Consider the following 13,534-nt stretch of genomic DNA (forward strand, 5'->3'; position numbering starts at 1 on the left):
GAGGCCATGAAAAGCCACGCAGGGTTGCTTTACGTGGCCTCATAGATATGTCTCTGCAGTATGTGCCGCCGGAATGAGCCCCTTAGTGTTGGCAAGATGAGACATCCTGCCAGGATAGGAGTGGTGCTGATATTCTCTGCCCCACTTACTTTTCAAAGGGGTTGCCTCAAGATACTCAAAAGAACTTGACACCAGTGTATTGTCACCCTAGGCTCCGTAGGGCTTGGGCAGGGGAGGAAGGAAATTCCAGAACTAGATGTGTGGGGCAGTCTACAAGTTTGTCCCACTTAAAAGGCTGGCAGCAGGTATAAAGACTGGACCCTCAGACCAACGCTTCAGTACACTCCTGGACCTTTGTAAGAATTCAGAGGACTTCCCTTGTGCTACCAGAGGACTGCCTTGCTGTTTGGGGCCTGTGTTGTACTCAGAGGACTGCCCTGCTGCTTGAGGCCTGCCCTGCTTCTTGAAGCCTGGCTTGTTCTTCAGAGGACTTTCCTGCTCCTTGAGGCCTGCCTTGCTGCTTGAAGGAGAGAGGGCTATCTCCTTGTTCCCAGGAAGACTTGAGTGACTCCAAGGATCGGTTGGCTGACCTCCTGTTCTGAGCTATAGGCACACAACAAGCCCCAGAGGCCTCCCTGCAACTGCGCAGCTGACTTGCTGCACTAGACCTACCTGAGCCCTGCTGGCTTCTCCCGGTGAGAGTTCCTGATCCCCAAGAGGTGTCTTCCGGGGTCCTGTAACCTAGGCTGGAATCAGTTGAGCTCCTCTGAAGAAAGGGAGAAATCCTGAAGTTTTGGGCTCTTTGCAACTGCGCCCGTTCGTGCCGAGATCTTGCCCCCCGTGACGGCCACTACTGCGAAGCTCATGTAATCCCGATTCTTTGCGCTTCTATGACTGCTGGCAACGTGAGATCTGCACTTCATGTTACAGCACTAATGGCCAATGGTGACCACCAATGCAGAGCTCCCTCAACACTTGACCGGATCTTCACATCACAGTAATAACCGTCTGCAATGCCAGGCCTGCTCTGCCCGCTGCAGTGGCGACCATCCGCAATGCTCTCCCTACTCCTCGCGGCCCCCTCCACATCAAACTGGTCTCTTCACCGTGGACTGAGAGGCAATTTTTTCAGTGGGACTGACGTAGTCCCCGTATCTGGCCTACACTCCATCATAGTCGGCCTGAACTTGTGACTTTTCCCGGGTCTAGCAGAACCAGATGACCACGAGAGGCGCTTTGTGCTTTGAGGCGCAATACCTACCTCAAACTTTTAAATTGCATATCTCCGGTTCTACTGATTGGAGTGTTGTTGTTTTAATATCATTTTATTTATTTAAATGTTCTCTATTTTTCTAAATTGGTGTGCAAGTGTTGTGTTCTCACTTTCTTACTGTTTGAGTACTGCATAAATACTTAACACATTGCCGCTAAGTTAAGACTGACTGCTTTTGTGCAGAGCTACCAGAGCACAGGTTAATTTAGAGACTTTTGTGGTTCACCCTGACAGAGATTGTAATTGATGCTTCAGAAGGGTCTTCACACTCCTCAACAAATTTTTTTTAACATTTTCTACAGGTGGCATTTTTAGATGTCTCTCTCAAGACTTGGGCACTTACAACAAATATTATGCCAGGAGCAACCATACTAAAAGGAGAGTCGAATTCAAGAAAGTGAGAATTGAATTTGTAAAGCCAGCAAGCACAGGCAGTTCTTTAGTGAATTTTGGACACACCCTAAACCTGGACTCCAACAGATATCAACAAACAGTGGCCAATGGTTCAGAGGGCTTTTAGATTTGTATTTTTGCTCCCAAATGATCACCCTGGGGGCATTGGGTCAGAAAAGACTACAGGAACAGCGATTCTTGCCTGACCAAACCATGTGCGGGTCCATGAATTTCTTTTAAAAGTTTGGTTATTGGTTTTGCAAGAGGGCAGACAGCATGGATTTACCCTGAGTAGGTATAGAGCTCCCACTCCAAGTCCCAGCTGACTCCCACAGAGCAGACCCCTTCAGGGCACATCAGCTCCTGAGTCCTGACGCAGTTATTTCTGTAGCCTGAACTCGGGCTCCATTTTCCTGCACACTGAAAGCCAGCAGTCTTCTCCACCACCACTGAATCCACAATTTAGAACATTTTAATAAAAAAATGACACGGAGGGAATGTTATTGTACCCTGGGCCCATCGACCGCACTGCAATTTAGTCCGGCGCGCGCCTAAAATTTATATCTGCCCGGAGCGCGAGGCAGGAGTCAGAACCGCTCTCAAATTACTCTTGGACGGCCTTGCCCCCTCCCTCAACCCCCAGTCCACCGCCTTCCAAACACCTAAATTGTTGTATTGGGATCTTTGACGTGTGAGAAGATTAGATGCGGTAATCAAGATAAACTGATATTGAAGCTGAAGTCCAGGCGGAGGCAGCCGCTCGGACTCTCGCTTCCCGCTCCCCCGCCCCTTACCCCCTCCCTCCCTCACAGAACTTGCCTCCGTATCTCCAGCCTGTCAAAGGCGGAGAAAACTTCATCCATTCCTAATGCGGCAGTTTCCAATTCTGCGCCCCTGGGGGCAGCTCTTCAGGGCGGGCTGCCAGAGCATCACTTTTCAATCAGACTCGATCCTGGGCGGGGAGGGGGGTGGGGGGCTGCAATGGTACACAGTGTCCGGAGGGAACGAGGGAGCGGACGCAGGGTTCGCCGGCAGAACGCGCAGTGTGGAACCTGCAGGCACCAACAGAAATGTCAGGGACAAAAATCTGCTTTATGACCGGTGGCAAGGAATCAGGTACAGTCAGTGGTAGAAGTGCACAAAAAACAATATTGGAACTGTGATCCTGTCCTGAATGGAATGGAATGGGGAGGGGTTAGTGAGTGCGGGGACAGTGCCAAAGACAGGCTAAAAGGGCAATATATTCTCTAACTAGCGCTTTGCTCTGGTGGAGCAGGTAAAACGAAATTTTGCATACCTTCTCTATTTTACATGATAAAATACTGAGGGGCAGATTTACAACTTCTGGCGCAACTCTGCAAATCAGCAGGGATGCGCCAGAACAGATGCGTCACGTAATCCCCCCTTGTGCCACCACAGATGCGTCGCATTTACAATGCGGTGCACCATGGTGCAAGGAGGGGAAGATGCGTGACGCATCTTGTGGCGTACGGGCGGCGCATTGCTGGAGTCGCGACGCAACACCTGCAATGCACAGGAGCCGCCCATACTTAACGCGGTGCGTCACTAAGCAGGCGTAAGGATTTGACGCAGCAGTGTCGTAAAACTGACTCAGTGAAATCTTGTAGATTTCACTGCGTCAGTTTTACGGGGCTTTCCTGCGAGGGAACGCCCACCCTGTGACAGAACACCCACATGAAACTTGACGCAAGTTTCATGTGGCGCAGGGCTTTACAACGTGACGCATCTGTTGTAAATAAGTCGCAACGTGGCACATGGTTTACGCCGCCGCTGCATCACAAAAGTGACGCAACGGCAGCGTAAAAGTGTCGCAAGGGGCTTGTAAATCTGCCCCCAATTACGTAAATCTTCTTAAGTATTAACTTGTATTAACTGTTTTGAGTGTTAATACTAATCAACCTTGCACCTTAATAAACACGAATTACACGAGGGACTAAATACTAATTGCATGGCAAATAATTCTAATGATTATTTGTGGCACGCATATTAACTGTAGAATGCGCTGTGATAGAAATTGCATGATTTATGTTGCTTTGTAATGGTTTGCGTTCCTGGTATTGCGGAATGGTGAGTATTCTTGCTTTAAATGTTGCTATAAACTAGAAAAATACTAATATATATTGGGATTATTGTGGGTTTAAACATTAGAATCTTCATTTTCGTATATTAATTACTTTTTTTATGTTTGTTTTGCTTAAGTTGACATTCGGGCCTGCTAGGCCGCAATATTCAAAATGGAGTTCGGAAGTGGCCACCGCCATGTGAGCGCGATGTCTACTGCGCAGACTCGGATGGCTCTGAAGATCTCCAGGCGTCCTCCGATCAGGGCACAGTGTTCCTCGTCAAGGTTAGGAACGTGGAGGACTGCCAAAACTCAACTAGTGTGAATGACAGAAAAGACAATGGCAACCTGTCCTTAGAGGTCTGCATATTGATACTTCGGACCCTTTCGCATGAGAACTGTACAAACTAAAGGATGACATATTCAATTTCATGAGAACCATGATAACTCTGGGAACTACGTCCAATTTTTCAATTTTTAGTAGCTTAGCCAATCAGAGCCTTTTCAAATTCCGCAAATGTTGCATGTTACCCTAGAATTTATTAGAAAAGGGAGTTTTAGTAGAGGAGAGTAAGCTAGTGCGTTCCAGAAGTGCGATCTGAATCTCCGTTGGTCGATTTGCTTGCACGATTGTCTGGTCCTTTGGATACCTTTGGGACTGTGTCGTGCCGAGCGAAAATAACTTTTCCAGGATTAATTTGGGTCTTAGCCTGTATTTGATTGGACGATTACACCAGAAGGGATTTGATTTATGCAGAGCTGACAGGTTTTTGGGAAATGGTCACCAGTATCAGAAATTAGGTAAATATAATTGTCATGCTAATTTGTGCCAAATGTTTATTGAAAATTCTGATTTGATTAAATGCTGATTATGCCAATGAAGGTGAATTTAATTAGATAAACAAAAAATGTATTAACAGAAAATGAGTTTGTGATTCTTTAATAAGGTATTGATTAAAGGTTCTGAGGCTTTAAATGTGTTTTAGCTGGTTCTAAATCACCATCAACCAGTCCAACTAATTGGTCCATCGACCAAGTGGTCGAGTGCTTTGATGTCAAAGTTAGAATTCTATAGGTGCATATGTATATAATGTATAAATAATGTAAAGAATGTTCCTCCTTTAGGTAACAAGGTACCCCACATGTCCAGCGCTTCTTTCCTCCTGTGTGCAGATTTGAAGTGAGACGTATGAGTGTTGGTGTTATGGGCCCCACCAATGAATGTGTGTATGAATACGTAAGTGTGATGACGGGTCTGTGACGCAGGGAGGATATGTACAGTTGCCCTTTTCCGCTGGAGCAGTTTTCTGGTAGTAGAGTTATGGTTATATTGCATTGGTTTGGTGATTATAGATTATTGATGATTGATGATTGATTTATGTACTAACATTATATGTTGAGTCGTGTCGCGTTTTATGTTGTTTTTGAAGACTTGGATGTAGGAAGTTGGATGCCCTGTAGGTACATGGGGAAAACGTGTGGCAAGTGAAGTCACATGGTGTATTGTCTTGTTGCCCTGTAGGTACACGGGGAAATGTGTGGCAAGTGAAGTCGCACAACGCATTGTCTGGTTTCGAGTTGGTAACACCGTCGTGTGTTATCGTTAGGGACATCTCTGTGTGATTGTGCATGAGTGCAATAGCAACAGGTTCTCTCGTGAAACTCTGGCCTTAATTCTCAGGAGCAGTGTAGTCTCCACATGTGTTTTATCCCCAGAGAAACGGTTAGCCTTTTTGCTTGTTAGAAGGGTAAGGTAGAGGGAAGTGCTACTTTATCGGCGAAACTGAATAATTCTGTGGAGGTAAGCGCTGCTCTCGAGAAATACAGAATTCTTGTGTGATTGGGCAAAACTATCTCTTTGGTTTAGCGAAACAGGCAATGGTGGTGTTTCTATGTCGTTACTAAAAGATTTTGATTGAAGAAAACCGTTAGAAAAGTTTGCCGATAAATTTTGTAAAGGAGGGGTCAGCAGGAGCAGGAGTAGCGAGACAAGCTGACGACAGAGATACTGCGCTGGGATTGGCAAACCATTGAAAGACGAAGTTTCACGGATTGGTGCGCTGGGGTATGCCGCGGTAGGAGTGGAGAATTTCAGTGTGACGTAGACGCTCCAGATTGGTGCGTTAGTGTGAGCCGCGCTGGGATTGGAGAATTGCAGTGACGTAGACGCTCCAGATTGGTGCGTTAGTGTGAGTCACGCTGCGATTGGACAGCAAACAGAATAGTCGTAGAGAAGCGATTCAAGAAATCCAGCGATTCGAGATTAAAGAATAAGAAAATGATGTATTACGATCCACCAGAGAAAGAGAAAAAATCATGGTTTGGAAAAATCAAGAACTTATTTAAAAAGGATAAGCCGATTGTGACTAGAGAAGGACAGCTACTTCCTCCACCGAAATCGTCCTCATTTTTCATGATAGCGAAATATGGGTACCATACATGTATTTGGCTAGATAATTGGGCAAAGTATACTAAAGAAGATGGAGTTCTAGCATTTCCAGAAAGTGGTTCATTTAGTTTAGCTGTATTAAGGAACTTAAGAGAAAGGATGATGAGATTAGAACCGAGACCTAGACCTACTCAGTTTGAAGCTTTAACGGAATGGAAAGATGAGATGTACGAAAGAGAACGACAGCGGAGTGGTGGAAGGTATAATTACATGTTTGGTAGACCGTGTGGACAGGAAAGTCATGATGACAGGATGAGGAGATGGCGGAGTGCAAACATGGCTGATTGGATGTTCCCGTTGAGAAACGCTGAAGAGACTAGTGGCAGTAAGTGTACAGAGAAGAGAAACAATACAGGGTCAGAAGGTTACAAGTATGGTGTGAATGAGTCGGAGGATGATGTGCTCGAGGACATGTTTTATAAAAATCCTCCCCCAAATCAACCAAACTCCACGTTGCTGACGCCGAGTGCGCCAGTAAGAGAAACAGCACGAAATAAAACTTTTGAGCAAACGCCACCTGATTTAGGGAAAAATAATCCATTTAGAGAATCTGAAATTGCACAACCTGTCAAGATGGTAAATGAGAATTCAGCTGAGTTGGCTAGAACTACTCTGGAATTAACTGAGAAAATTAGGGAATTAACCAAAAATATGGAAGCCGTAGTGGTACCTGTAACTATAGGACCAGTAATGCCTGTCTTTGATAAACAGAAAGATAGCGAGCATTGTTTAACAGTTCCGTACCATAGTAACAAACCAATCGAGACGGGAAAAAGAGATTCGGGAGAAAATCCATGGGGAAAATTAGTAGGAACCTCTGGGTTAAGTACTCCTACAAATCTGACAATGAATCAAAGTCCAGCAAGTAAGACACTGATGACAACAGAATCGGCACCAGAGACCCCAGAAAGAAGTATAGAGCGAATAAGAAATGAAACAATTCCTGTAGGTTCCACTTCTGATGAATTGAGCAACTGGTTAAGGAGTTTACAGTGAAAAGATACAGAACCTCAACCTTTAGATGTGGCAAAGTTAAAAATAATACTGGAGGAATTAATAGTAGGAACAATTCCAACTGAAAAATTAAAAGCATATCAGGACGAAGAGTTATTGTTTCTTTGTAAAAGTATAACTAGGAGAGCGAGAAGTTTGCATGAGAAACTGGAAGAGACAGCAAGCGAAATGGGTATCGATTTTGAGAAAATAAGGGCATTACAGAAACCATATAGAGTAGATTTCTCTGAAAAGGATATCGAAAATTTAAATACTGCAGGAAGGTTAACTCAAATTAAAGAACTGATTGCCTTACTAAGGAAATGGGGTGATGTAGATAGATGGAAAAGCAGGTAGTTTCGGAAAAGAGATGAGGCAACAGACAAGACCTTTTCAGTGTTCCCAGTAAGAGAAAAGGAGACAGTGGTAACAGAATGTCCCATGAGGGAGATCCCAGGAGGGGGGTATGTGCATGTTCCTTGGACTAGACAGGACATTTTATCATTTACAAATGATTTTGTACCGACAAGTAGAAAGATTTGTCAAATTATCAAAAGTACTGTGGATAGATTTGAATGGTCTGTTCGATATAATTGTGCCGGCAGATCTATGGGCGGAATGTAAAATCACAGAAGGTTGGCCCACCCAAGAATATCCTAGGGATCCTAAAACAGGTGCCCCTGATCCAGAAGTAATGAGAAAGAATGAACAGGTAATTACCTTTTTAAAAAATAAAGTGCCTCCGAAGTAAAATAATCTGTACATGCCTATTATGAGAGATTACTATTGGCTTTTAAGCTATACATTGGTGATGAGAAATTGAGTGAGAAGGATTTAAGTAATTTTGTATATCGATTTGTGTATGGGTTGAGACCTGAGGTAAGCGAAATGATTAAACAGCATACAGTAGATTGGCAAAATAAAAAGATAGATGAAGTACTGAGACATGCAAAATATTTTAGTGACGAAATTGAAGCAAAGCAACGCAAGCTAAAAGAGAAGGCCATGTGGGCTCAGGTTAAGGGAGCGGAAAGGCAGGAAGCCCAGCTGATTGAACAAGCAAATGGCATGGGCCATGTGAGACAAAAACCTAATATTGGAAAAGGAAAGGGACAGATTAGTTTAGACGAAGTCAAAAAGAAGTGGCCATGTCATAACTGCGGAAAGGTAGGGCATTGGAAATCCGAATGTAAATTGCCCCCAAGTGCTAATGGCGATAATGCATCATTGAATCCACAGGTGCAGAATGAGGTGAGTTGTCAACCGCAGCGACAGCAGCAGGTTGTTGTCCAACAGTGTCAGGTGCCAAAGCCACATTTTCCGCAGAGCGTAAACCCTCAGAGATACAGTAATGAGACAGGATTCTACACCAAGGAACAGGTAACAAAGCTACCGCGCGCTAGTGCTGTTTCGCAGTATTGGCTGCAACGCGATGAGAGTAAGTCAGAAGAGAGTTACGGACGGTGCCGAGGAGAGGAAGAAGAGTGCGTACTTGGCACAACTCTAGAGGTAGACCAGACAGGCCCTTTTGTGGACGGAAAGGTAAATGATGAAAATATTACTTTCCTAGTAGATACTGGTGCTACTTGTTCAACTGTTAGATCAGCTGACGTCAAAAATCTTCCTCTCTCGGATGACACAATCCAAGTAGTTGGAGTTCCAAACAGACAGATAAAAACGTATTTTACTAAACCAGTTAAAGTTAAAATAGGGAACTTTTCTGACATGCACCGCTTTGTCGTGTGCAATACCAGCCCTGTAAATCTGTTAGGAAGGGATTTGTTGTGTAAAATGAACTGCACGATTTTCTGTACTCCGAATGGCATAGCTTTTGAAACTCCTGATGAGGATGTACTGTATAAAATGACCATGGCCAATATGGAACCCGAAGTTACTGAGGCATTTGTTGAATTTGACCTAGAAGAATTGTCTCAGGAATTGAAGAAAACAGTGAACCCCGAGGTATGGGATTTCACAGGGCAAGATATGAGATTGATGAGAAACGTAGACCCTGTAAAGATAACTGTAAAAGAAGGAATAAGTTACCCGAATATTCCCCAGTATAAATTGACACCCAAAATAATTGCAGGAGTGACTCCTATAATAGACAAGATGATTGAACAAGGTATTTTGAGAGAGATAATGAGCAGTCCATGTTATTCACCAATCATGGGTTTGAAAAAACGGAACTTTCAGGATAGTGCAAGACCTGAGAAAAGTGAATTAAATTGTTGTACCATGTTGTCCCATTGTACCAAACCCTTCAGTGATCCTATACCAGATTCCTCATGATGCAGAATGGTATACGGTCATCGACCTGTGTCATGCTTTCTTTTCCATCCCATTGCACCCTGACAGCCAACAGACTTTTGCGTTCCGGTTCGGTGAACGTACCTTGGCATGGCGCCGAATCCCACAGGGGTATACAGAAAGTCCATCGATATTTAATCAGATTCTAAAGAAATCCCTGGAAGATTTAAAAATGCCCGAAAGCTCAGTACTAGTGCAATACATCGATAACCTACTGGTGGCATCGAGAACACGAGAAGACTGTGTGGTAGATACAGTTGCATTGTTGAATCATTTGGCGGATGGAAGACTTAAAGTATCCCCATCGAAATTAAATTACAATTTTGCCAAAAGGAAGTGAAATATTTAGGCCATAAAATTGAGAAGGGTTTGAGAAAAGTGACTGCAGACAGGATCAGAATAATAAGGGGAATGAGAGCACCAATGACTCAAAGAGAAGTGAGAATGTTTCTTGGAATGGTTGGATACTGCCGTCAGTGGATCAGTAACTTTTCACTGATTGCAAAACCTTTGGTGCGCTTGACAAAGAGTGATGTGAAAGACCGGTACAAAAGGGGGTGGTGATGGACGGAGCATCAGAACCAATCAAACACTCACACCCAGTCAACAGATCTGGGTTTAATCCATCACCGTTCTTTAGCCCACTCTGCCACCCCAGTTCAGACATGGCCAAATGCAAATCAGTCTGACCCTGTGCCTCATGGGAACAGTCCAACCCAAACTGCCAAGCCATGCCTTCCCTGGACAGGAAACAAGCTTCCTAGGACCGGTTTCTGGCATTTCAGCCGTCTTCAGCCAGGCTTGCTTGAATCCAGTGGCAAAGTGAGCAAGGGACTCACGTCTGAGCATACCCTGCCAACTTATGGCGAACAAAGCGGTACAAAAGGGGGTGGTGATGGACGGAGCATCAGAACCAATCAAACACTCACACCCAGTCAACAGATCTGGGTTTAATCCATCACCGTTCTTTAGCCCACTCTGCCACCCCAGTTCAGACATGGCCATATGCAAATCAGTCTGACCCTGTGCCTCATGGGAACAGTCCAACCCAAACTGCCAAGCCATGCCTTCCCTGGGCCGGAAACAAGCTTCCTAGGACCGGTTTCTGGCATTTCAGCCGTCTTCAGCCAGGCTTGCTTGAATCCAGTGGCAAAGTGAGCAAGGGACTCACGTCTGAGCATACCCTGCCAACTTATGGCGAACAAAGCGGTACAAAAGGGGGTGGTGATGGACGGAGCATCAGAACCAATCAAACACTCACACCCAGTCAACAGATCTGGGTTTAATCCATCACCGTTCTTTAGCCCACTCTGCCACCCCAGTTCAGACATGGCCATATGCAAATCAGTCTGACCCTGTGCCTGATGGGAACAGTCCAACCCAAACTGCCAAGCCATGCCTTCCCTGGACCGGAAACAAGCTTCCTAGGACCGGTTTCTGGTATTTCAGCCATCTTCAGCCAGGCTTGCTTGAATCCAGTGGCAAAGTGAGCAAGGGACTCACGTCTGAGCATACCCTGCCAACTTATGGCGAACAAAGCGGTACAAAAGGGGGTGGTGATGGATGGAGCATCAGAACCAATCAAACACTCACACCCAGTCAACAGATGTGGGTTTAATCCATCACCGTTCTTTAGCCCACTCTGCCACCCCAGTTTAGACATGGCCATATGCAAATCAGTCTGACCCTGTGCCTCATGGGAACAGTCCAACCCAAACTGCCAAGCCATGCCTTCCCTGGACCGGAAACAAGCTTCCTAGGACCGGTTTCTAGCATTTCAGCCGTCTTCAGCCAGGCTTGCTTGAATCCAGTGGCAAAGTGAGCAAGGGACTCACGTCGGAGCATACCCTGCCAACTTATGGCGAACAAAGCGGTACAAAAGGGGGTGGTGATGGACGGAGCATCAGAACCAATCAAACACTCACACACAGTCAACAAATCTGGGTTTAATCCTTCACCGTTCTTTAGCCCACTCTGCCACCCCAGTTCATACATGGCCTTATGCAAATCAGTCTGACCCTGTGCCTCATGGGAACAGTCCAACCCAAACTGCCAAGCCATGCCTTCCCTGGACCGGAAACAAGCTTCCTAGAACCGGTTTCTGGCATTTCAGCCGTCTTCAGCCAGGCTTGCTAAAAGACCCCCTCGAATGGAACAAAGAAGAATTGAAGGCTTTTAAACAATTGAGAGACAGCTTGTGTGAAGCCCCAGCTCTTGGAATGCCTGACTATGAAAAAGAGTTTGAGCTCTATTGCAGTGAGAGAGATGGATGTGCTCTTTCTGTGTTAGTACAGAAACATGGAAAATTGAGACGACCAATTGCATATTTTTTGGCTGTACTAGATCCTGTAGCTGTGGCGTTGCCTGGTTGTTTGAAAGCAGTCGCTGCTACCTGTAAGAGCTTGGAACAGAGTGAAGAAATTGTGATGGGATATCCTGTGAGAGTGTTTGTACCTCATGATGTGGCGATTCTTTTAACAAGGGGCCGCACCCAATTTATGACGCATAGTCGTCTGACTAAGTATGAGAAAGTCTATTTGGGTGCAATGAATGTGAGCCTTGTGAGGTGTCTCAATGTAAACCCCTCAACGTTGTTGCCTAATGCTGTAAATGTGGAAGTGAAGGATGACATGGATCATGATTGTTTGGAAGTGTTTGACTTTTGCACCAAGCCACGTCCTGACATAAAATATGTGCCTCTGAAAGAAAGTGACTATGTGATGTTTGTGGATGGGTCATGTTTGAGAACCGAAGAAGGAATTTTGAGTGCAGCATACGCAGTGTGTACTGTAGCGGCTGTATTGGAGGCGTCTTGTCTGAAAGGAGTGAGATCAGCTCAGGTTGTTGAACTGTTTTCGTTAACAAGAGCATGCAAATTGGGAAATAATCTGAGAGTCACTGTCATTACTGATAGTCAGTATGGATTCGGAGTTGTGCATGACTTTGGGCAAATCTGGTCCCAAAGAGGGTTCTTGACATCGAGTGGAACTCCTATAAGGAATGCTGAAGTGGTTGGGAAGTTGCTTGAGGCAATACAGCTGCCTAAGCAAATGGCAGTAGTAAAATGCGCTGCCCATTCGAAGAGTGCTGATTACGTATCGGGAGGAAATTAATTTGCATATGACACAGCACAATATTGTGCGCGCAACCAGAATTCAGTCAATCGAAACAGGGAAAAGGAAATTAACTCATGTCCCTTACTTTTTACTAACACTGTGAATACGTGGGAAGAGGTGAGGCAGTTACAGGAAGAGGCAGGAGAAGAGGAAAAGAAATAGTGGATAAAATCAGGATGCGCACCCAGAGAGGCAGACCGAGTTTGGGTTTATCGGGATGGAAGACCAGTCATGCCTGATAGCATGGTCTCTACCATGGCACGGATGTACCATGGACAGGCACATGTAGGAAGGGATGCTATGATCAGACTTTTCAAACAGACATGGTATAATGCCAAATTTCGTCTTGTAGCTGAGAGCCTTTGTCAAAGATGTCTCATATGTCAGCAATACAATCCTGGAAGAAAAACTGTGGTGAGTTTGGGAACAATAGGATGGGAGGGAGGTCCTTTCACCAGAATGCAGATTGATTTCATTGAAATGCCTCCATGTAATCGGCTAAGATATGTCCTAGTGGTTGTTTGTCTGTTTTCACGATGGGTAGAGGCGTACTCAACCAGAAGGAGTGATGGGGTTACAGTAGCAAAACTCCTATTGAGAGAGTTTATTCCTAGATTTGGTTTCCCAGTTACGATTGAGTCAGATAGAGGAAAGCATTTTGAAAATGAAATCATAAAATTGATTTGTGAAGCATTGAATGTACAACAGAAACTGCATTGTGCCTACCATCCAGAGACTTCTGGAGTGGTGGAACAGATGAATGGCACCATTAAAAACATGTTGGGAAAAATGTGCTTGACCACAGGTTTAAAATGGCCTGATGTCTTGCCTCTAGTGCTAATGACTATTAGATCTATTCCTGATAGAAATACTGGACTGAGACCCCATGAAATTGTTATGGGTAGAGCGATGAGACA

This window comes from Triturus cristatus, chromosome 4_2 (assembly GCF_964204655.1).
Source record: "Triturus cristatus chromosome 4_2, aTriCri1.1, whole genome shotgun sequence".
NCBI lineage: Eukaryota > Metazoa > Chordata > Amphibia > Caudata > Salamandridae > Triturus > Triturus cristatus.